Source organism: Helianthus annuus, chromosome 3, assembly GCF_002127325.2.
Source record: "Helianthus annuus cultivar XRQ/B chromosome 3, HanXRQr2.0-SUNRISE, whole genome shotgun sequence".
Classification (NCBI taxonomy): domain Eukaryota; kingdom Viridiplantae; phylum Streptophyta; class Magnoliopsida; order Asterales; family Asteraceae; genus Helianthus; species Helianthus annuus.
This window is the reverse complement of record NC_035435.2, coordinates 147,666,988-147,692,406: the sequence shown is the minus strand read 5'-3', so window position 1 is coordinate 147,692,406 and position 25,419 is coordinate 147,666,988. Positions and strand designations below refer to the sequence as shown.

Sequence of the window (25,419 nt, the reverse complement as noted above, 5' to 3'; positions counted from 1 at the left end):
GTAGTGAGAGAGTTGGCAAGAGATACCTCAAACCTGGTTTGGGGTTGGTATTTATAGCCGAGGAGTGAAGGAGGAGATTGATGGATGGGCTGACGACGAGCTGCACCGTTGCAGGTGTGTCAGTCTCGCCGGCCGTGGGGGTCACGCCACGTCAGCCCATTGCTTTAATAGCTCTGACAGGGGACTGTTGCCGGCGCCACTTGCCTTGTGGTGTCAGCCACTTGCCTGGCGTGTCAGTCCACTTGCTGGATATGCAGGGTGCGGTGCTAGCCGCATCGCTGCATGCGGTAACGTCTGAAGTTACCGCGTCTCCTACTTGTGATCAAGAAATACGCGAGATGCGGTGTTGGCCGCATCATCGTATGTGGAGACTATTTGCTCGCTTCCCTTGTCGTGACGAAAATGGCCATATGATGCGGTGCCAGCCGCATCGATATGCTCATCTTCTTTCGTACTTGGGTCAAGCTATTCATCTTCGAACCGAATGGGTTCGAAGGGTGTGACCGCATGGGTGCGGTTTGCTTACTGGTAGGGGTTTGTTTGATGCGGGTAATGGTCGTTTCGGGACCATACCCCTTCAATGACCGTTGCCCAACGTCCACATCTTCGTGCATTCAACGCGGTGCCTCCCCGCCGAATCCCCTCCCCGAATCGGGTCCCCGTAGTGATGGCGGCGGTGTTCCCGATCGGGGGATGGGGTCACCGAACACCCTCCCCGCGAGTGCCCCGATCACCCTAAGGCCATCCGTAGTCATAAAGCCCCTTGTGGGGCGTTATGCAACACGTGTCGTGCCACGTCACACAGGGGCTTTATGGGGCATTATATCACTAGAGCTCGTAGTCATAAAGCCCCTACCTATCATTACCTAATTATTAATTTTAAAATTTATTAATTAATTAAAAAACAGTTGCTTTTTTTTATTGGTCCATTTTTGAAATCCTCCCCTCATCAAGCGTTATATATATAGCGCCATCCATCATCTTTTATATCATAAAGCCCCCTGTAGTGGTGTTTAGGGCTTTATAGGGGCTTTATAATGGCATATAGCGCCCCACTACACAAGCTCTAACAAAGATAAACCATCGTTTTGTGACGTGCTGACATATGTCCAACCTTTATTTTTTGGAATTTGTAATTCAATTTTATAAGATGTCGATTAACCCTAGATCTGTAATACGTCATTACATTAACTTGATTAATTTATTTATTTTTAAACAACCCGTTTATTTCTTAAACAATACAAAAATTTTATAAGAATGACGGGTAAATTGTGAGGGCTTTCGATGTATAGATGAAACTGAATATAAAGCGTGTAAGTATTACCTCCGCCGGGGACGAAAAAAGATCGGTGAATGATGAGATTGGAGTTGTGGTGTTCCGGTGCACGCAGAGAATCGAAACAAGAAAAGTGGAGTTTGGGGAAAGTTGCGAGTATGGTTCTGAGGTTTGGTTACAGAGAAGCTCGCCGATTAATGAATTTAAATCGAAATCGGTTACACACGGTTACGTCGGGGTTGGTTGATTCTAAGATTTGAGTAAATCGATCAGTTACTAACGGAATAATGATGATTTAAAACAATTACTCGCGTTAAGTGTGATTAATTCGGTCAAACATGGGTCGCCGGAGAGTTTGATTTCGCCGGAATAATGTTGGTATTCAGCGCCATTCTAGGAACTTTCATTTCAGCCCTTCTATTTAGGGGTTATTGATAGAATACTTCAACTTTGATTTTTGTTATACAACTAAATAACTTTATAAAAACTTTTATAATTTCTTTTTATACACTTTAAATCAGAATTTGTATATCTTAAATAAAAAGATTGAGTTGATATATTATAAAAAGAGTCGAACGACTTCATTCATATCATGTTTTTGTGTTTGATTGAATGGCTTGATTTCCAACACGCTCATGGTCTGTTTGTAGATTTCCTAGGCCTAATACAACTAGTAAAATTGCCCTTAAAATAAATATTTATATATATGAACAGTATTTATTAGTAACACACTAATTGTTTACATTAGGGTTGTTTACGAGCTGAGCTGATGCGAGCTTAAGTGCGGCTCGACTTCTAACCGAGCAAGCTCGGCTTGATTTTTAAACCGGGCTGAATATCTGAGTTCGGCTTAAGTTGTTTTATAAATCAAGCCAACTCAGCTAGGCTCATTTTGTCTTGAGTTCAAGTACTAATTAAACTTGTTTAACCTTTTTTAATTTGTGTTTAAGTAGTCATTGAGAGATAACCAAGTTTTGAATTTATAGAGAGAAGCTATCTCTCAAGTTTGTTGTTGTAGGGACAAAAGAAGGGAAAACTTTTTCCATTTAGCCGATGTGGGATAAGTAAATCACAAATGAAACAAAGGGGGAGGAGAAATGAGCGGATGTGGGATGAGTAAACCACAAATGAAACAACGGGGAGGAGTGGTGAGCGTTAAAAAAGTAAGCCAACTCTCGAATAAGTGACCTCACCTATGGCTTGAGGGGGTCTTACCATTTTCAGCATCACTACATTTATGTTTAAATTATAGATTAAATAATTAAACAATAGTTACCTTTTTTAAAATGTTAAACAAGGAAAAATACTCCCCCCCCCTCCCACCAAAAATTGGCCCGTGTGCGGTCACAGACTTGGCACACTCTCGGGGCCAACCCTGACTAGCCTGGACGCATGAAAAACATATGCATACTATCCCCCATCGTAGGCGTATACTAAACCCATTTGTCAAATGGGTATTTGCTTTTAAATAACTTACTCTAGTGTCTCGAATTGAGTCGCGTGTATACATTCATGTAAACTACTTCAAATAGATGATAAAAAATGATCAAGTCTCAGGATGAGATCGAAACTTTAAACTTTAGTTTAGTTCGGTTAAATATGGTTAACACATCATGTTTTTACAAATCATATTGTGGTTTCAACCAACACCATATTTTTCATAAATCGTGTTGATATATTTACAACTAGTAGTTGTTTGACATTGCAAACTCGTGAAGTCTTTCACTACATGGTTTTTTTTTCTTCCCATAAAGTTGGGATCGGTCTTTGAAATATTACAATAAATGGTTTACAAATTTTGACTATTATACTACTTGTTAAAGTAAAGTTGTTGAATGATATATCAATCATTTTATATGTACCAATTTAGGTCTAGTAGTAGTAAGGTGTTGAAAAATGACATTAGTGTCCAAGTGGTAAGGATTCAATTTTGTGGTATACAAAAGGTCAAGATTTAGAGGAATGAATAAAGAATATGTGAGTTAATCATTTAAAAATATATTATCTTTCATGTGTAAATCACGAGTGAAAATAACTTTGGTTGTATATTCTTGTAAAAACGTATATTACTTCTCTTCTTGAGAATATACCACACCATCCACGAATTTTGTAAAACTCCGTAAGTTTAAAATGTCACCATATTTGGACACTTATTCAATTGGAGATAAATCGTTATGTATTTCAAAACCGACTAAGCACACCTTGGATAGGTTTGTACAAAACTCCATACGTTTGAGCCCACTTTGGATAGGTTTGTACAAAATTCCATAAGTTTGAAATGCCACCACATTTGGACACATCAAGGGCCTAGAGGCTTCTAAATTAGCGGTTTAAAGCCTTTAAAAAATAGAGCCTCTAACTATTTTAAAAATCTTTATATAGCATATGCATGTATATTATGCATTAGGCCTAAATAAATAACCAATTTTTAAATAAAAGAGCCTAATTCCAACTTCAACCAATATGTAATTCGTATTTAATTTAGATCGTCATTGTTATTTTCACTAACTATAACGTCGCACATGCTCATTTTTCTCAATGGTGTCGCCGATTAAGGAAAAATAGACATGAATTAAGGGAAAGTAATGGTGTCGCAAGGATAACCCAGGTTAGTTAACAACTATTTTTTTATAGTAATCACTATATATTGCGATTCACTTAATCATGCTTATCCTTAAATTCCTAATTGATACTTCGAATCTTTGAATTTTGATATTGTGCTTGCGATTGAGACTTAAAGGAAGAAAGCAGAACCGATGTTTTCTTTATACACATTCAAGGGGCCTCACCTTTGTAATATGCTTAGGTTCTCCAGAAATATTGGAACGACCCTGGGACACATTCAACTTGTGATAAATCATCATGTACTGCAAAACGACTAAACCCACTTTGGGTAGGTTTGTACAATAAAGCCTCATGCCCTTTGAACACTGAAAGTAACATAATAGGTTTTTTCACCGGTTCTACTGGATACTTGTATAACGTGAGGTTAGGATGAGGATCATTACAGAACACTAAATATTGCGAGAACAAAAAGAACAACTCTAAATCACTAAATTTTGGGATTTAATGTAGATATTTTTTTAAAATTTTATGTTTCTTACATTCGTATTTGTATTACATATACATAAAAAAATCATATATTTTTACCTACACATAGCCTACATACATTTAAGTAATTTAACCTACACATAACCTACCTATGGGTAGGTTATATAAAAATTGAAAATTTTTCATATTTTATTTTAAATTCTAATGTGAGAAACAATAAATCTTACATTTGTAACATTTTCATTTACTTTTAAGGTTTTTAGGATTGAAAAATGGGTAATTCATTTTGTTCTGCGTGTTCTCACAATATTTAGTGTTCTGCATAGAACCTTTCGCTATATATCCCTTTCAACCACTTTGAACTAAAGTAAGAACTAGGAAATCAAAACATTTATATACCACAACCTTCCGTTATATATCCCTTTCAACCACTTTGACAAAATCAAAACATTTATATACCACAACCAATTCAAAAAAAAAAAAAAAAAAAAAAAGAAAAGAAACATTGTATTTTGGCAAATTAGAAAATAATAATCCCACCATTGTGAAATCGGCCAATAATAATAATAATCCCAGGTCAGGAATTAGCCAATAATAATCCCATCTCGTCCATTTTTGGAAAATAATACTCTAAATGCTGACGTGGCACTTTTGTCGTTTAGTGACTGTGGATTATTATTTTCCAAAAATGGACGAGGTGAGATTATAATTGGCTAATTCCTGACTTGTGATTATTATTGGCCAATTTCACAATGGTGGGATTATTATTTTTCAATTTGCCTTGTATTTTAATAATCCCAACTATTCATGGTTGATTGTCAACAGTCCCAACTTCAAAAATAATCACGGGCAGTCCCAACTATCAACATATTGGCCTCCAATGGACCCTAACTAACAGAACCCTAACGTCGTTAGTCTTCGATCGCCGGAAAAACGCTTTTCGCCAGAAAACTCTTTTTTTACCGGAAAACTCAACATTTTTGTCCCAAACCTCTTTTTAACCTTATTACGGATCTTTATTAACCTTTTTCTAGTAAAAGCCCCAATTATTTAACTCGCCGGAAAACTCATTTTTCGCCGGAAAACTTTTTTTTTGCCGGAAAACTTCTTTTTTGGCCGGAAAACTCAACATTTTTGTCTCAGACCTCTTTGTGACCTTAGATCAGACCTTTAGAAACATTTTTCTGGACAAAAGCGGTTTTTCGACGACCGGACACTAACGACGTTAGAATTCTGTTAGTCAGGGTCCATTGGTGGTCAATATGTCAATAGTTGAGACTGCCAGTGGTTATTTTTGAAGTTGGGACTGTTGACGGCAATGACGAATAGTTTGGATTATTAAAATCCAATATTCCTTAAAAAAACAAACATAGTATAAATTGCTCTTGGGATGGAACTAAAAAGGCTCTCTCATGTCAATTCTAGGGGTGTGCAAAAAACCGAATTAACCGAACCATAACCGAATTAACCGACTAAACCGAACCGAAAAAACCGAACCAAATAAAAAACCGGTGGGTCGGTTAATGGTTTTTTTTGAAAACCGAAAGCAGCGGGTCGGTTATGGTTATCATTTTTTCCATACCCACCATAACCGAAACGAACCGACATGTAATAAATCTTTGTAGGATTTAGGACTTTCACCATATTTTTAATAGTTGATGTTTTTTACTGAAGATTTTTAGTACTTGTGGGTTTTTCATATCATTTTGTGGTTTTGGTTGAATGTTTATTTGAATTGGTATGGAATGTATCATATCACTTTATTTGAATATTCGATAATAAAAATTGGTATTAATATTATAGATTGTATACATTTTTTAATACTATGTAATATACTAATATATACAAATATGCAATAACAATTTATTCCATGTTAAAAAAAATTAGCTATTTTTAGCTAAGCTAAATACACGGTTAACCACCCATAACCGACCGGCTATAACCATCAAAACCGAATAACCATAACCGCCATAACCGATCGGTTATGGTTATGGTTATCCAATAACCGACATCGTGGTTATGGTTTTGGTTTTTGGTCAAAATCGACCCAAACCGACCCATGCACACCCCTAGTCAATTCTATGTAGGGTATAACCGTATAACTCCAATTCAATCAGGTTCAATCATTGGTCAGTTTTGAACATTACGGTAAAGTTTGAGCTCAACTTGTGTATTACTTAATTAAAATTTCATGTATAATATAGTATATATCTTATAGTTTTTAGAGTTAATTGCCAAAATCGTCCCTGAGGTTCGGGCACGCTTGCCATTTTCGTCCAAAATGACACTTTTGTACAAAATTGCCCCCAACGTTTGTAACTTTTTGTCATTTTCATCCAAACCACTAACTTAGTTTAATTTTTCTGTTAAGTTGAGGATATTTGGATGAAACTGGCAAATATAAAACCACAGGGACGATTTTGGCAATTTACTCAAACCCTTTTTAATTTCTTTTATTTAATTATTTTTGTTACATATATAATAAAAAAGAATATACATGAAGTTTTTAGAAAAAAAATTAATAGTTTTGTCACATAATTTTTATAAATTTTCATCTAAATCACTAACTCAGTTTATTTTTTCTGTTAAGGTGAAGGATGTTTTAAATTTTATAAATTAAGACAGAAATTAATTTACAACTTCTTTATATAAATCAGTTTTATAAAGAGAATGTCATTGGTGTGCAACACATAACAATCGATTACAACTTTTTGCATTTATCAGTTGTAGAGATAGAAAAAAATTGTAAAACGTTACATATTTTTTAAATGTGTTGAGCACCTAGGAAATATGTTGGTAGAAATAAAATACTTATTTAATTAAGATTATGAGGGTAACTAATTAATACTTATTCTGAGTGGCTTGAGTAAAGACACTTTTGGTCCATAGCATTATAATTACAATTTTGTGGGTAATTTTAAGGTTTGGTAACGATACGTTGTTTGAGGGGGGGGGGGGTGGCTTCTGTTTTTCCTTAGGAGCGAATTTAAAAGAATAGAAGATGAATTACAAACTTGGTACATATGATAAGATTTTTTTATTTGACCTTTTTCAATAAGGTCACCAGCATTTTAGTTTTATAAAATTTAGAGGTTTAAGTAGATTTTGTTTTTATAAAACTGATCTATATAAAAAGTTAGAAATTAATTTCTGTCTTAGTTTATAAACATCCTTCGCCTTAATAGAAAAATTAACTTAGTTAGTGGTTGGATAAAAATTTATAAAAATTATGTGACAAAGCTATTATTTTTTTCATATAAAAATTGCATGTATATTCTTTTTTATTATATATGTAACAGAATTAATTAAATAAAAGAAATTTAAAAGAGTTTGAGTAAATTGCCAAAATCGTCCCTGTGGTTTTATATTTGTCAGTTTCATCCAAATATCCTCAACTAATAGAAAAAATAAACTAAGTTAGTGAGTTGGATGAAAATGACAAAAAGATACAAACGTTGGGGGCAATTTGGTACAAAAGTGTCATTTTGGACAAAAATGGCAAACATGCCCAAACCTCAAGGACGATTTTGGCAATTAACTCTAGTTTTTATTGTAATTACATTTATAGGATTGTGAGTTTAATGAAATATGGTGTACGAAGTTTGAGTTTAACTGTCTTATTAAACATGGTCCAATTAAACTTGAGCTTGACTTAAGTTTTTTTCTATTTGAACTTTAAACTAGTATTTTTTTTATTAGATGGTGAAGTAGGATCAAATACAAATAACATTTCGTATACAAATTGTAAGAGGAGACGTGGCGCTACGTGGTGGTAGAAGAACCATGCGTGGAACACCGCCGCCAGATCCAACCACACGTGATGGTCATAACGCGTTGTAGCCATAATGCGTGAAAATTGATGAATGTTACCGTTGAATTGATGAAAATTGTGTTGTTGGTGATATGGTTGATCGCTTCTTTCAGTTCTTGTCACCCTTTAGTTTAATCTATCTTTTATTTGGTAAGCAAGAGTTTTGTTGATTATATATATATATAGCTGTGTTTTTTGATTGTGTTGAAGGTTCATGAGAATTTTGCAGAAAGATTTAGGAGGAAGGTGAGATTTGAAAAGAAGACAAACCAATAAAAAAAAAAAAAACATCACTAGTGATGGGCACATCCACTAAAATCCATCACTAGTGATGGAACCAAGTTTGATGACGCGGCAGAATAATTGGGTGTGGTGAGTGATGGAAAGTGAAGTACCCCCACCCCTTAAGAACCATTTAAAGAGTGTCATGTGACATTCAACCAATTATAAAAAAATGGTAAAATAATAACCTGAATAACATCAATTATATTGAATTCCCTATAATTATATTTAAAAACTGCTGATATCATTCACATATGTGCTAAAATCAATTATCTTAATTAATTTTTATGTGCTAATATAATTCAAAAATGCTGCTTTTTTGTATGTATTGTTTTACTATGTACTAATTTAACTTTTTTTAAGTGATAGGATCTGTTCTCACGGTTTGTAGGATACATATGGTTTGTACCGTAACCAACCTCATTAGATGGTTACCCCATAATGCTAACTAGTTTTGGATTCAACTATGGTTTCACAAAAGTAAACACTTACTAGATGATGGAAGGCAAACATGCAATCAAGAAAATCGGCTTTAACCGACAGCTCCATCTCATTGTTTGTTTTATTCATTGTTTGTGTTAGTTATTCGGATAGCAAATCTATCTGATCACGTAATTAATGTTTGGACAATTAAGATTTGAGCAAATCAACCGATCTAGACAATTTAGGGCTGTAAACGAGTTGTTCGTGTTCGTTCATTAAGAAAATAAATGTGTTCACGAACGGTTCACGAACACTTACCGGACGAGATTTTATGTTCGTGTTCGTTCATTAAGGAAATGAGCGTGTTCGCGAACGGTTCACGAACACAAACGAACACAAATAAATTTGGTGAACGCGACGAAGGATAAAGATAGATGGCCCAAAGAGTAGCACTCGAACTTGAATCCCTTATTGTGGAACGGAGTTCGATCGTATTCGTCGTGTATATAATGAGAAATGAAAGGGAAATGATGCATAAACAAGGTGAAAGTGGGTTTCATAGTTTAATTGTTAGGGTAATAAAATAAATAAAAGTTTAATAATATAAAAAGTACAAATAAAATATAAGAAAGTACAAATATCTCGATTAAAACACAAACATACGAACATAAACGAACGCAAATCAGCGAATGTTCACGAACACCTTACCGAACGTTCATGAACACAATCGAACGAACGAGACCTCTGTTCATGTTCGTTCATTTAACTAATCGAACGAAATTTCTTGTTCATGTTCGTTCGTTTATTAAATGAACGAACATAAACGAACTTCCCGCCGAACGGTTCACGAACTGTTCGCTAAACGTTCGGTTCGTTTACAGCCCTAGATCTAGTTTTATCTTGTCATCAAGGGCCCCATAATTCAACAAGATTTTGGTGATTTCTAATGTATGTTTCTAACTAGTAGATGCCCCGCCCGTGTTGCGGGGCGATGGCCGAATAATTCGCAACCAATTAAAAAAAGAATACTATAATTTTGGTAGGGAAAAAAAATAAAAACGATGATAAGACCGTATTTTTGGGCTCAGGGCAAAACTGTAATTTTTCAGGACTAATGAGCAAGTGTTAGGCAACTCTTTGACACGGGAAGAAATTAAATCGAGTAAAGCAATTAAAACAAAAAAACCTTTATAGTTTTGGTAAAAAAAACTAAAACGATGGGAAAAACATAATTTTTAACCGAGGAACAAATCATAATTTTAATTCAGGGATAAATCGTAAACTAAATGGACCAACGGGCGAGTGCCAGGAAGTTGCCGGCACGACTGTAATTTTGCACTGGGGGCAAACTTGTAATGTCACCAAGAAATCAAACAAAAACGATGGGCAAAATGTAAATTCAAGTTGAGGGCAAAATCGTAACCTGGCTGTGAGAAAAAAAAAACTAATGGCGAAAGTATAAATTTATACGGGGCAAAATCGTAATTTTGAGCCGATGGCAAAATTAAAATTTTTAGCCGGGAGCAAAAGCCTAAATTTATTTTTAAGCGTGGGCAAAAACATAACTTTGACCTGATGACAAAATCGTAATTTTATGGGAAAAAACTAATGGCAAAACTGTAAACTGAAACGGGTCAAAATCGTAATTTTTAACCGGGGGAAAAATTGAAATATTTAGCTGGGAGCAAAAGCGTAAATTTATTTTTAAGCGGGGGCGAAAACATAAATTTGAACCGATGGCAAAATCGTAATTTTAAATCGGGATAAAATCGTTAATTTGTTAGGCCAATAGGAGAGTGCCAGGCAGCTGCCTGGCACTATTACACATACCGCCCAATTTGCCCAATAAAGGGGCGGAACTATTGAATTCTGACGTATGCACACTGCTGCCTGGCACTATTACACATGCCGCCCAATTTGCCCAATAAAGGGACGGAACTATTGAATTCTGGCGTATGCACACTTGAGTTTGTATATGTTGATAATAGAGAGTGCAATAGTTTTCCACGCAAGTAACGTTGGAAACTTCTTACAATTTACGTTTGTAAGAGCATCAACAACACGGAAGCCTAGCTTCCACTTCGATATGTCACATCAAATTATTTCATATATAAGTTTGTAAGTTTTTTGTGCATCATCAATTGTACATTGAGCTTTGGGAGTTTTTCAAAAATAAAACTTGATTTTTTTACTTTTAACCCAAAGGTTTTACCTTTTTCAATTTTAACCCTACATAATTTGTTTTTTAACTTTAACCCAAAACTTTTTATTATTTGCAATTTAACTTCGCAAATTTTGTCACTTATACTTTTCATTTTTCGCAAATTTTCGTTTTACGTATAGTTCTAAATTTTTTCGAGTTAATACGACGCAACGTGCATGTGTGGTTCAACGTTTTTACCTCTATTTTCCCATGTTTGACAGGTTCGTCGCAACACACATACCCTAGGTCGAATCAGTGTTGGTGGTCGATGACGGTTGTGTGACATTAGTACTATTTGACATCGTTTTACGTCCTGTCGCAACGCGGGGTGTGCTTTGAGGTTTTTCAAAGAAAAAATACTTATGCATATGGTTGTCGTAACGTTGGCTTTGGGGGTTTTTCAAAAAAAATTGATTTTTTTTTTACTTTTCACCCAAAAGTATTTCATAAATTACTTTTAACCCAAAGCTATTTGTTTTATTACGTCTAACCCAAAACTTTTTATCTTTTGCAATCTATTCTCATAAATTTTTTTTACTTTCAACTTGGTCCTTTATAGTTTTCATTTTCCGCAAATTTTTCGCTTTATGCTTGGTTCTAAATTTTGTGACTTAACACATCGCAACGTGCGTCTTTGGTTTAACGGTTTTACGTTTCGTTCTAATTTTGCGAGTTAAAACGACGCAGCGTGCGTGTGTGGGTGAACGTTTTTACATCGTCTATTTTTCCCCGTTTGACAAGTTTAACATAACGTGCAAGTCCTAGATCGACTTAGTTATAACTAAAGATTCCCCGCCGCATTACAGCGGGTCGCAATCCTAGTTTCAAATATCCATTAAAGATCTCAATTTCCCACGACACCAAACCTTTATTTCACACTCTACTTTTTATGTAAGAAAAATATAAAATAACAATGTTTGTGTGTGTGGCCCCACCTCCTTTTTGTTGGACGTAGTGTTATCCTTTTTTATCAAAACCCGAAACCCGACCCGAATTCGAAGTCACCCAACCCGTATAAGAAAATATCCAAAAACCAGAACCCAGATAACCCAAGCCTGACCAACCCGACCCTTAAATGAGTTGGTTATCGGGTCACCTTTTCCAACCAAAAACCCGAACAACTCGACCCGAAACCCGAATAAAAACCCAAACAAAGACCCGAACATTAATTGTATTTTTCTATATATGCTATTTGATTTAGAGTGTTTTGTATTTTAAACATTAAGTTTTGGGACTTTTGAACATCATCATACTATATTGTTAAATCTTTTAACAAGATGATATATTTGAATTTGATGATATGTTGTGAAAAAAAGCCTTTTTTTTCATTTTACATTTAAACCCGAAAATTGTACAACCCGATCCGAACTAACCCAACCCCGAATAACCCATACCCGAACTTTAAATGGTTCAGTTATCGGGTAACTTTTTCCTAAAAAAACCCGAAACCCGAATAAATAATCCGAAGAATACCCCTAACTGGACGTGATCCTTGGTTACGGATTCACTCCACAAACTTCCAAACCAGACCACACCCACAAATAAAGATGACAATGGGTCGGGTTCGGGTATTGGTAATCCCATACCCATACCCGACCCAATACCCGTCGGGTATATGTCGGGTGATTACCCGTCGAGTACCGGGTATACCCATTAGTTTGTTAAAAGATATACATTTGGATTTCTAAATACATTTTTTACTATTGTAATTATTATATAATTTACATACTATAAATTTCTAACATATCTATGCATCAAGTGTTGTACACTATGTTTAGGGGTGTTTTCAAAAAAATGTTGATTTTACTTTTTTAATCTAAAACTATTTAATTTTTCACTTTTAACCCAAAAGTTTTCATCTTTCACAATTTAGTCTCACAATTTTTTATTTTAAACTTTGGTCCCCTATACTTTTCATATTTCGCAATTTTTTTTGTTTTATGTTTCGCTATAAATTTTGCGAGTTAACACGGTGCAACGTGCGTGTGTAGTTCAACGTTATTATGTTTCGTAACACTTCGTTCTAAATTTGCGAGTTAACACGACGCAACGTACGTGTATGGTTCAACGTTTTTACGTCGTTTTTCCCGTTTAACATAGCAGATTCGTGGCAACGAGCAGGTACTAAGTCGACTTAGTTATTATTTTATATGTTTTACGTTACGGTCTAATTTCTTCACATTAATACTGTCACACCCCAACCGATGGCGGAAACATCGGGATGAGACGAAGTGTGTAAAGATTGCTAGAGACGTCATAACACTATGTGACAATATTTAATTAAATTCAAATTTCATTTCAAAACTAAATGTCATACAAATTCAAAAGGAAATAACAACATTGTTTCAACGAATGACATAACAACAAAAGATAGATAAATTTAGGTGTGTATCTAGTCCACCCTAAACTTGTTTCATCAATCATCCATACTTCAATAATCAACCTGCAACATGTATTAAAATAGAGTTTCAATGCAAAGGCAAAGAGCGAGTATACAAGTTTGTTTACATAGCATAATAGAATAAAAACTCATATCCAACATGAACATAATAAAATAGTTTCAGCCATGCTAGTTTACGCAGTCCAAGTGATAGCCCAAGTTTCCAATGCGTTAAAGTACCTAACCCAAAGTTTCACGGGAGGTTAATATGTCTCCTCCTAACAATACCCCTCGACTACAAATGGGGGAGGTGCATTACCCCTATAGCGCTACTATTGTTAAGGCGGAACTACACATAGGGATTAAACGTTCACATAGCACAAAATAGTCTCAAGTATCACAAGTTTCATGTTTCATGTTTAAATGGATAGAGCATGTTTCAAATAAGTTTCAAGTGTCACGTGCGTTTAATATAGAATACATGTTGCACCCAAAGTGTTTAAAAGTAAAAATGGGTTCGAGTATACTCACAGTGGTTGCAAGCTTTCCCACTTGAAATCCCGCGAGCGAGTTTGGTGGATGGATTAAGTTGGAGCACCTAGTCCTTCTACACAAGGAAACGTAGGTGTGTGAGTTTGGCGTATAACGGAAGATTATAAATTTGGAGTTTAACATAACATAAAGTATGATATCAAAATAATCATCTTTAACTTATACTCTTATATGACACTACGTAACCACTAGGGTTATATTGTATTTCATGGTAGTAAGCCCATTAGAATCATACTTGGAGTGTTAAGTCTTAGATGTCATTCTACTACCTTAACATATAAACACAAGTTTAATATCAAAGGTTCGAATGTGTGTATATATATTTAAGTATTACATATTATTAAGTTCAATATTTCAAGTAGGAGGTAGAAGATTAAGATCTTCGTTTAGGCACCTCGAGTCATTCATGAATGTCATGTATGGGGTAGGAAGAACATGCTTCCATTTAGGGACCCCTTGAATGTTCACCACTTCACTTGATGTAAAGACAACCAAGGAGGGTCACGAACTAGGGTTAATACAAGTATGTAAATAATCTAAACTAAAAGAAATCATCAAATCATGTGAGGATTTTATGTTGGAACAACCCAAGTTGTTCTACAATCACTCATTCATCAAAGTCTAAGCTTGACATGACTTGTGGGTTAAATACCCTAACAAAACAGAAAGTTTATGTGTAACACCCCAAAATCGGGTCTGGTAATCAAACTTCGCTAATAGTGATGAACGGGTAAAATACCGTTAGTGGTAAAATTAACCCCGTGAATATTAGGACTTAAACAAATAATCCTAATAAAAAAAAGGAGAATAAATGTTTTGAGAAAAACAAAGTTATAAGGAGCCCGGGTTAACGGGACTTAAAATAAACGGGTTATAACTCCCGGAACCCACTAAGTTAACTAGGAATAATCAACCTGGTTAGTTATTTCTTTTAAGACAATATATAAGCATGAACTTGTAAGCCTTTTTAAATAACCTTTGAAACTAGAGGGACCAAAAGGGGGCAAAGATGAAAGATTGTTTTTGATTAAAATAAATAAACACCAAAACACACACTTGAGTGTGTGTTTGGTCGTACATCATCAGGTGCACAAGAAGGGTTCCTTCAAAACCCTAAAACCCACAAATTCAACAAAATCAAAGGGAAATAGAGCTAGAGAATTGGGGCTTTAACTAAATTCGTGATCACCTCAGTAAAGGGATCATAAGGTATGCTTAATTTCATTGTTTGATTTCATCTTGAATTCTTGATAATAATTGAAGTCGAAAATTGGGTCTGCATGATTGATGTACGAATGAAATTAGGAATGAAATCATGACTATGAGTAAACCCTAGTCGATATCTTGTTGAATTGATGTTCAAATTATGAGATTCATGATCATCCACTCATGGGTTAAATGGGTCTTGTAGAAATAGGATGAACACTAGAATTAAAATTGTCAAACTAGTGTTATTTGAGCTCTATGAAGCAAGCTTAGAATGTTAATGAATAAAATTAGACATATGAACTTAAGGAGGATGTTAAAAGTGGTTAAATAACTAGCCTTGAAACTAGACAATAATTTTGTAAAACGATGCACATAAGGTGTTTGTAAGAATGCCTAAGAGAAAGCTAAAATGTTAAGTTTCAAAAAAAACGCATATTCGAATAACATAGTGAAATATGTGTTATATGTCATGAATGGAGTTCTAAACAAATCGTTGATTGAACTCTATAGACAAAGGAATCGAGTCTTTAAGCGGACAAACCGGAGTGGACACGCGCTTGAAGGGAATGCTTTAAAGGTACGCGGCTTGTCATCTCGTTACATTTATGTAGACAAGCTTAGTTTAAATATGTGTAATGTATATAGTAGCGAAAATGGTTGTGTTGCTAGTCATTGAAGTGATGGGATTCACTCGACAACCAAATGGGTCAAATTATTAGTTAAAAATAAAAGTGATCAAAATGAAGACACCATTTGGTAAAAGTTATAATGGATCGAACAATTTAAAAATATTGTTTTTAAGTAATAAGAACCATGGCACGAACCGGAATAGGTTCAAGTGGCATTATGGTATTAATCTACCATCATACGTTGACAAATGGTCATGTCGACTAAATGGGTCAAATAGTGTGCAAATACCATTTGACAATAATAACTAACGACTACTTGTTGAGTTTTTGTATAACAGGAAATAACATGTATTTGCGTTGCTTTAACTAGAAAATTTAAAGCAAAATGTATGTATACGGGTCGATGCTATGACCCGAGCCAGGTTCGCATATTTAGAGTTCTAGTAGAAGTGATATTTTGGTCAAAATTATAGCAAAAGTCCTTTGTCGTAAAATGAGGGACTAAAATTGACCAAAAGGACCTTATTAGATAAACCGGGTAAACGACCCTTAGAGGTTGTTTAGGAACTTGTGTTATCATTATGTAGCCCTTAGACACGTATATGAGTCTTAAGCCAAAACCTTTTGTGAGTTAAACGCCCTAAAGGGGTTATTAGCGTAAAGTAACTAAACGAATGGTAGATTGGGATTTCGGGTTTTCTTAAGTTAAATCCACCGCAAAAATAGTTGTGGTGGAAAATAAGTAGACACTAAAATTTGGAAATATAAGGCGTGAAAAGATAAGAGCGGATTTGATACTTAAATGCATAAAAACCCCCAAACGGGTCAAAATGAATTACGCGCGTAGCTTGGGTGTTTGCCGCGTAATTCACAAAACTTATGAATCCAAGATAGATATTTTTAGTTAAATACCTTGGTCTAAGAACTTTGATTAACTAGAATCAAGTTTGGGAGGTCTTAAATACAAACGGGTCAAATGTTAATTTTGAACATTAAGCCGAATACTTAGAAATCCATAATTTTATTAGTTTGAATGTTGGATTTTAACTCCATAAGGTGGAGAATCAAATTACAATTACGTAGGAAGAAACGGTACGTCAAACGGATGAGCGGATTGAAAGATACGAAAGGTTTCGTGTCAAAAATGGCAAAAATGGGAGTTCTGATACAGGGGCCACCGTAACTTACGGTGCCCACCGTAAGTTACGGTGGGGCTAAAATCGTTACGGTGATTGCCTCCTGTGTTACGGTGGGAAAAAAATTTAATTCAGGGGCCACCGTAACTTACGGTGTCCACCGTAAGTTACGATGGAGGCCAGATTCAAGTATTTGTTTTTGGAACAAGATATCAATGTTGGATTTTCCTAATTTTCCTTGTTGTATTAGTTATTTAATTATCAAAACTGACTTTTAAGTTGGTTTTGATCTCAGGTGAATGTCGAGGGTCCCGGATAAAGATCAAGCATCGAGCAAGAACCAAACACACGTTAAACAAAGCTTCCGCAATGTTGTTTCGCCGTTATTCTAAAACGGCGAATTAAACCACATCATGTTGTATCACCTTAAATTGTAAAAGTTTTTAATAAACCGGTATTTTAGCATGAATGTTTATATACAATTACTCAGTAATTGTGATTATTTTTTTGGAAATCGCTAAATAAAACTATGGTTGTTACAAGTTGGTATCAGAGCCTTGGTTTAAGAGATTCAAGTATGGTGGGGAAAACCATGCTTGGACTTAAACCTTATGCTCTTGACAAAGATTGGTGTTCGGTTCGAAGTTTGATCGCAAATCCGGTCAGTACAAGTATGTTAATGGGCTAGTATGATTAATGTGTTGTGAACAACACATAGGGTATCGTGTAATACACGTTACACCAACGAAAATGATAGATATAACTAACAAAATTTCGTGCGTTGACACGTATAGTAGAAAAGCCTTGTACTATGATACAGGCGTTTAGCAAAGTGGACATGGCTAACTTTTGTGAATGTCTTAATTGAAGGACACTTGCGTTTAAAGATGACAAAGGTTAAACAAATTACAGATATGATAGAGGAACGGTCCGAAGTATGACAAGAGGAACATGCTCACCAAGGACTAAATCGCGTAACGACCGCGAACAAGGTTAATGGCAAGAAACGCCCGTCGGGGCAAGCATTATCAGGTGCGTGCTTTTAAATATAATCGCGCAATTAGCAATATGCAACAAACATGTAAAGAATGATTGTCGCATATGTAATTTAGAAACTTGGGAAACCTGAATAGAATACCTATCCAGGATATAATTTCCAAGAAAACTAAATAGAGATGTTACTTACATGGGGTGTGATGTGAAAACTATAAAAGGTCGTGTATGTCATGTGTTAATCGCTTACTCTGGCCAAGTAAGTAGTGGCATATGATACCATGAGTTTCTTATAGCGGACACATTTACGTCCGATGTAGTAAGGATGGGGTGAATGGGACAAATTAAAAAGTATCCAAATGAGTCAAATGAGCAAAACATTCGATAATAATGTAACCGCACAGCCGGGTGACGGAAGCGTATTACATTAGGATAATGAGCCCGACTGAAGGGACAAAGATCAATGTAAAATGATTAAGATATGAATTGGGAGGGGGTGTACTTACACTCGAACCCGGAGAATGTGAACATGTAAAATGATTAAGATATGCATTGGGAGGGGTGTATTTACACTCGAACCCAGAGAATGAAAATGTGTCTCTTAACGGGCCGTTTTTGTAAAACGTCAAACTTGAGGACAAAGTCAGAATATAAAAGTGAAACGAAGTCTTAATGCATACCGAGAGGGTTGCAATAATCACGACTTCGGTAAAATACCCGGTTGATGGGTAAGGATCTAAACACATTCGGAGACTGAGAAACGGAAACGCGGATGGAAACTCAAAAGACTCGGGTTTCGGGTCATGACTAAAAGATGATAAGAAGCTGTAAATTGAAATTTTGATAAATTATGTTCAACTATTTTAAAGTTGAACGGGCTGAATAAAGAATGAAAATTTTCATTCATAAGCAATGAAATTTCATACGAACAAGTCAAAAGAATTAAATAAATGATGACGATTGCTAACGTAAGTAAGCGTGAACCGAATAAATAAAAGTGCGAGATATTAATGGACCTATGTAAAGGGTTTCAAAGAAATAAATTTATAAATTGGGGAAAACGGTGAGCGTAGGACAAACTGACGCGTAAGCAACGTCAGAAGTCATAAGTCGGAAGGTTAGTCCGAAAGTAAACGAATGAAGTCTTAGACTACGGTCAAGACCAACTAAGGTTCAAAAAGCGAAAACAAATGATTCCAAACATAACAAGGGATGCCTCGAAGCTATATAGGTATATATACATTTGAAAATGAATACGAATAAAAGATGATCTATGGGATCATCATAACCTACGGGATTAAACGTAGTGATAAGGTCTACGGGACCAAGAAGACCCTTGGGTCATAAGTAGAAAGAAACGAACTGCTAACATCTCACCTTGAAAAGGGGCAAAAAAAAAAAAAAAATCTAAAGGAATAGCCTATGAGGCTAAGTAAAAGAACCTACGGGTCGGTTGAGTTAAGTGTGGGAACTAATTCTAATTCCACGAATTAAATAATATCGGAAACGAATGAATCCTTGGACTAAAAAAAAAATCCTAGAAGTAATAAAAGGATATAAGACAAGGTGAAGAGAAAACGTTAAACTAAAATTTAGTTTTAGTAAGAAATGACGTTTTAATAAATATATAAGTATTATGAGAAAAGGTTAATATTAAAGAATTTAGGTCTAGACACCGATGGGTGTAAAAACAATACATTCGAAAAGAGGATTTTCGATGATGAAAGGTTAATATAAACCCAAACATGGCGTGACGTGATCACGGCCAAGAAAGGTAATGTGAAGTATAATCACATTGTAACCCGAGTAAGCGGTAAAAAGTAACTGGACTAATAAGTCTAGTTAGTGAGACCGGTTAAGGTCATTTAAATAAATTTGGTTGCTTGTAAGTGGTGGATTCGGTATAACTGAACCGAATAAATGAATTTGAAAACAAAAGAAATAGTTGCTAAAAGTGAGAAAAAAAATTCACTAAAGACCTTTAAATGGATCAAAGTAACGGATTCATAAAGAGTTCGATAATATATAAAAGCAATGAATATCACTAAGTTAACTAAACTAGTAGAAATAACGAAATTACGTTATTTCGAGTTGCATTATGTCGTATGAGGTATGTAGATGTTTTGTAACCAAAAAGATATTACCGTATTTTTCGGGTAATGCTAATAATTGGTTAAGGTATGAGCAATGCTTAAAAGATTACCCAGGTCAAATGCATTGAGTTTAAAACTCGATGAACTATGTAAATAAGGTTTCGGGGACGAAACCTCTTTAAGGGGGGTAGACTTGTAACACCCCAAAATCGGGTCTGGTAATCAAACTTCGCTAATAGTGATGAACGGGTAAAATACCGTTAGTGGTAAAATTAACCCCGTGAATATTAGGACTTAAACAAATAATCCTAATAAAAAAAAGGAGAATAAATGTTTTGAGAAAAACAAAGTTATAAGGAGCCCGGGTTAACGGGACTTAAAATAAACGGGTTATAACTCCCGGAACCCACTAAGTTAACTAGGAATAATCAACCTGGTTAGTTATTTCTTTTAAGACAATATATAAGCATGAACTTGTAAGCCTTTTAAAATAACCTTTGAAACTAGAGGGACCAAAAGGGGGCAAAGATGAAAGATTGTTTTTGATTAAAATAAATAAACACCAAAACACACACTTGAGTATGTGTTTGGTCGTACATCATCAGGAGCACAAGAAGGGTTCCTTCAAAACCCTAAAACCCACAAATTCAACAAAATCAAAGGGAAATAGAGCTAGAGAATTGGGGCTTTAACTAAATTCGTGATCACCTCAGTAAAGGGATCATAAGGTATGCTTAATTTCATTGTTTGATTTCATCTTGAATTCTTGATAATAATTGAAGTCGAAAATTGGGTCTGCATGATTGATGTTCGAATGAAATTAGGAATGAAATCATGACTATGAGTAAACCCTAGTCGATATCTTGTTGAATTGATGTTCAAATTATGAGATTCATGATCATCCACTCATGGGTTAAATGGGTCTTGTAGAAATAGGATGAACACTAGAATTAAAATTGTCAAACTAGTGTTATTTGAGCTCTATGAAGCAAGCTTAGAATGTTAATGAATAAAATTAGACATATGAACTTAAGGAGGATGTTAAAAGTGGTTAAATAACTAGCCTTGAAACTAGACAATAATTTTGTAAAACGATGCACATAAGGTGTTTGTAAGAATGCCAAAGAGAAAGCTAAAATGTTAAGTTTCAAATAAAAACGCATATTCGAATAACATAGTGAAATATGTGTTATATGTCATGAATGGAGTTCTAAACAAATCGTTGATTGAACTCTATAGACAAAGGAATCGAGTCTTTAAGCGGACAAACCGGAGTGGACACGCGCTTGAAGGGAATGCTTTAAAGGTACGCGGCTTGTCATCTCGTTACATTTATGTAGACAAGCTTAGTTTAAATATGTGTAATGTATATAGTAGCGAAAATGGTTGTGTTGCTAGTCATTGAAGTGATGGGATTCACTCGACAACCAAATGGGTCAAATTATTAGTTAAAAATAAAAGTGATCAAAATGAAGACACCATTTAGTAAAAGTTATAATGGATCGAACAATTTAAAAATATTGTTTTTAAGTAATAAGAACCATGGCGCGAACCGGAATAGGTTCAAGTGGCATTATGGTATTAATCTACCATCATACGTTGACAAATGGTCATGTCGACTAAATGGGTCAAATAGTATGCAAATACCATTTGACAATAATAACTAACGACTACTTGTTGAGTTTTTGTATAACAGGAAATAACATGTATTTGCGTTGCTTTAACTAAAAAATTTAAAGCAAAAAGTATGTATACGGGTCGATGCTATGACCCGAGCTAGGTACGCATATTTAGAGTTCTAGTAGAAGTGATATTTTGGTCAAAATTATAGCGAAAGTCCTTTGTCGTAAAATGAGGGACTAAAATTGACCAAAAGGACCTTATTAGATAAACCGGGTAAACGACCCTTAGAGGTTGTTTAGGAACTTGTGTTATCATTATGTAGCCCTTAGACACGTATATGAGTCTTAAGCCAAAACCTTTTGTGAGTTAAACGCCCTAAAGGGGTTATTAGCGTAAAGTAACTAAACAAATGGTAGATTGGGATTTCGGGTTTTCTTAAGTTAAATCCACCGCAAAAATAGTTGTGGTGGAAAATAAGTAGACACTAAAATTTGGAAATATAAGGCGTGAAAAGAGAAGAGCGGATTTGATACTTAAATGCATAAAAACCCCCAAACGGGTCAAAATGAATTACGCGCGTAGCTTGGGTGTTTGCCGCGTAATTCACAAAACTTATGAATCCAAGATAGATATTTTTAGTTAAATACCTTGGTCTAAGAACTTTGATTAACTAGAATCAAGTTTGGGAGGTCTTAAATACAAACGGGTCAAATGTTAATTTTGAACATTAAGCCGAATACTTAGAAATCCATAATTTTATTAGTTTGAATGTTGGATTTTAACTCCATAAGGTGGAGAATCAAATTACAATTACGTAGGAAGAAACGGTACGTCAAACGGATGAGCGGATTGAAAGATACGAAAGGTTTCGTGTCAAAAATGGCAAAAATGAGAGTTTTGATACAGGGGCCACCGTAACTTACGGTGCCCACCGTAAGTTACGGTGGGGCTGAAATCGTTACGGTGATTGCCTCCTGTGTTACGGTGGGAAAAAAATTTAATTCAGGGGCCACCGTAACTTACGGTGTCCACCGTAAGTTACGATGGAGGCCAGATTCAAGTATTTGTTTTTGGAACAAGATATCAATGTTGGATTTTCCTAATTTTCCTTGTTGTATTAGTTATTTAATTATCAAAACTGACTTTTAAGTTGGTTTTGATCTCAGGTGAATGTCGAGGGTCCCGGATGAAGATCAAGCATCGAGCAAGAACCGAACACACGTTAAACAAAGCTTCCGCAATGTTGTTTCGCCGTTATTCTAAAACGGCGAATTAAACCACATCATGTTGTATCACCTTAAATTGTAAAAGTTTTTAATAAACCGGTATTTTAGAATGAATGTTTATATACAATTACTCAGTAATTGTGATTATTTTTTTGGAAATCGCTAAATAAAACTATGGTTGTTACATTATGAGGTTTAATCCTCTGATTTAAGTGTCTCAACCATGTTTTTAAGCTTAACCAACCATAAGAGGGGTTGTAAGCATTAGGACATTGGTGTGAGATGTGTTAGACACAAGTTGGATGAAGTTTAAACAAGTATGTAACAAAACAGAAAGTTTTTGGTCAACTTCAGAGCAATTCCAGGTCTGATTTCTCCAAGGAGGAGTCAAGGAATCAAACTCCATGATTAACCAAGCAAGTAGGAAGAAGAATCAAGTAATTTCGTTAAGAAATGAGCAAGTTATACCAAGTTTAGTGCAAGAGTGTAAATCTGTCCGAAAATGCAGATTCTTGCTGGAACTTGAGAGTGTTTTTGAGAGATTTGAGTGTGATGAAAGTGTCCAAGTGCTTGGAGGACCTTGGGTACTTATAGGGAGGTGATTAGGGTTGATTAGAGGTGTTTACAAGTGTCAAAACTCGGTTTAAACAAGGGAATCCCGCTCAAAATTGAATCTGGTCGCGACTGTCCACATTTCTGCAGACCTGGGGGTCCATGCGGCCCACCTGGGATATCCAGGCTATGTAACGCGGGCCGCGAGCCCTTTGGGGTTCGGAAACAAGTTTGTTTTTATTACAATTTGGCCCCTATAGTTGTGTAGTTGATGTTTTAAGGTGTTTTAAGGGCCATTCTTGTCACAAAACCACAGATTAGGATAAATCCAAGTACGAGGAGTATAACCCAAGTATAATTACGCGTATAAGTATCAAATCAAGTGTCGTTCTCGTTCGAAATTCTTTCAATGCATAAGTTTAGTTTAATTACAAGTTTCACACATAGTTTCCAAGATTAACGATTAAACATCGATTGATTCACGAAGTCGAACATACGAGCATACATAGAATGTGTATAACGTAAATGTATCAAAATACAAGCTTCGTTAATGATCCAAGTCTCGGTTTGACAATGATTACAAAGAAGGGAACGATTACAAGAATACAAAGTTTCCAAAAATAGAAATACGAACAAAACTTTCTATAAATGGAAAGTACAAAAGAGCCGGGCGTTACAGTCTCCCCTCCTTTAGGAAATTTCGTCCCGAAATTTAGGAAGACGTAGGCTTGAAAAAGTTTTGGCAATAAGGTGATTATTAAGAAATGAGACTTTGAGAATTTTGAAACGTTTTGAAAAGTCTGAAGTTTTGGAGAACGACAAGGCCTAGTACTTTGAATAAAGTGATAATGGTCTACTAAGTACGTCTATATAAGAATTAAGGATAGGAAGACGGTTTAACAGACTTGATTGTCAACAAGGTTCGTATAAAAGACAAAAATAATGGAGAATACTAGAAGTATAGAAGCGGACGACTGATTCTTAATAAACGAATGCATGTATATGAATGATATAAGTAGTAGATAGACGAAAGTAGCATGTTAAAGATGAAGTCTCGTCATGGGTAAACGGATATAATGCGTTTGTGAGTTGCTTAAATTTTGTATAAGGTCAAAAAGGTCTTCAAAACACTGAATTTCTCATGGCACGTTTTACTAAAGTTTGGTAACATGATGAAAACATTTATATATAGGAAGTACCAGCGGCGTACCCACCATGTTTTGACAATGTGACGTCTGTTTCGTATTCGGTGTCATGTTACGTTCCGTGTCTTACCATACACAATATACACTCTATGGTTCTCATACGACTATCATTATAATCCCGTGTGCACCCGCGATTACATTGATCGTCACATGATCCGCATAACTTGTACTAGTTGCGTATGAATTAAGGTATGAATAAATTCTGAAAATAAGATTGCGTGTATAGAGATATAGCATATAAGGACGCTTGTGTTCCAAATAGTATAACAACGTAAGCGAATCCCTCGGGTTCCGCCCGCGTATAGGTGCGAAAGTATAAATTTTGTGTAAAAAGCATGAGTATAGTATAAGTTTAAATACGAACACGCACGAGAGCATAAACACAAAACGCATGCTAGGGGTATGAGTAAAAATATAAACATAGCGTGTATAAAAAAATGAGTATATATGTGAGTACAAATTTGAGCATAAACGAATGAGCGCGAGCATAAACGTAAATCGTATAAATGAGAGTATATATATAAGTACGAGTCTAACATAAATTGTATAAATGCGAGTATAACTATGAATTTAAGTATAAACATAATTGTATTGGTATGAGGAAAATATATGGATGTGAATATAAGTTTGAGCGTAGTTGTATAGGTGCAGGTACAGGTAGGATATATGAGTATAAACACGAATATGAATATTAGCGCAAACGTAATTGTGAGTGTAAGTATAATTGTATTATTATGAATATAAACTTGGACATAAGTATGGCGTAAACGTATAA

General features: G+C 35.2%; 2 long non-coding RNA genes across 2 annotated transcripts; both read left to right on the top strand.

Moving 5' to 3' along the window:
- The first annotated feature begins 15,061 nt into the window (after positions 1 to 15,061).
- On the top strand, positions 15,062 to 17,612 carry LOC110923708. The gene is made up of 3 exons (XR_002584206.2): positions 15,062 to 15,187; positions 15,698 to 15,764; positions 17,248 to 17,612. It is a non-coding gene; the product is annotated as an uncharacterized LOC110923708 (long non-coding RNA).
- Positions 17,613 to 20,630: 3,018 nt separating this feature from the next.
- LOC110923409 lies at positions 20,631 to 23,001 on the top strand. Its single transcript, XR_002584061.2, has 3 exons — positions 20,631 to 20,766; positions 21,278 to 21,344; positions 22,828 to 23,001. It is a non-coding gene; the product is annotated as an uncharacterized LOC110923409 (long non-coding RNA).
- Positions 23,002 to 25,419: the final 2,418 nt, after the last annotated feature.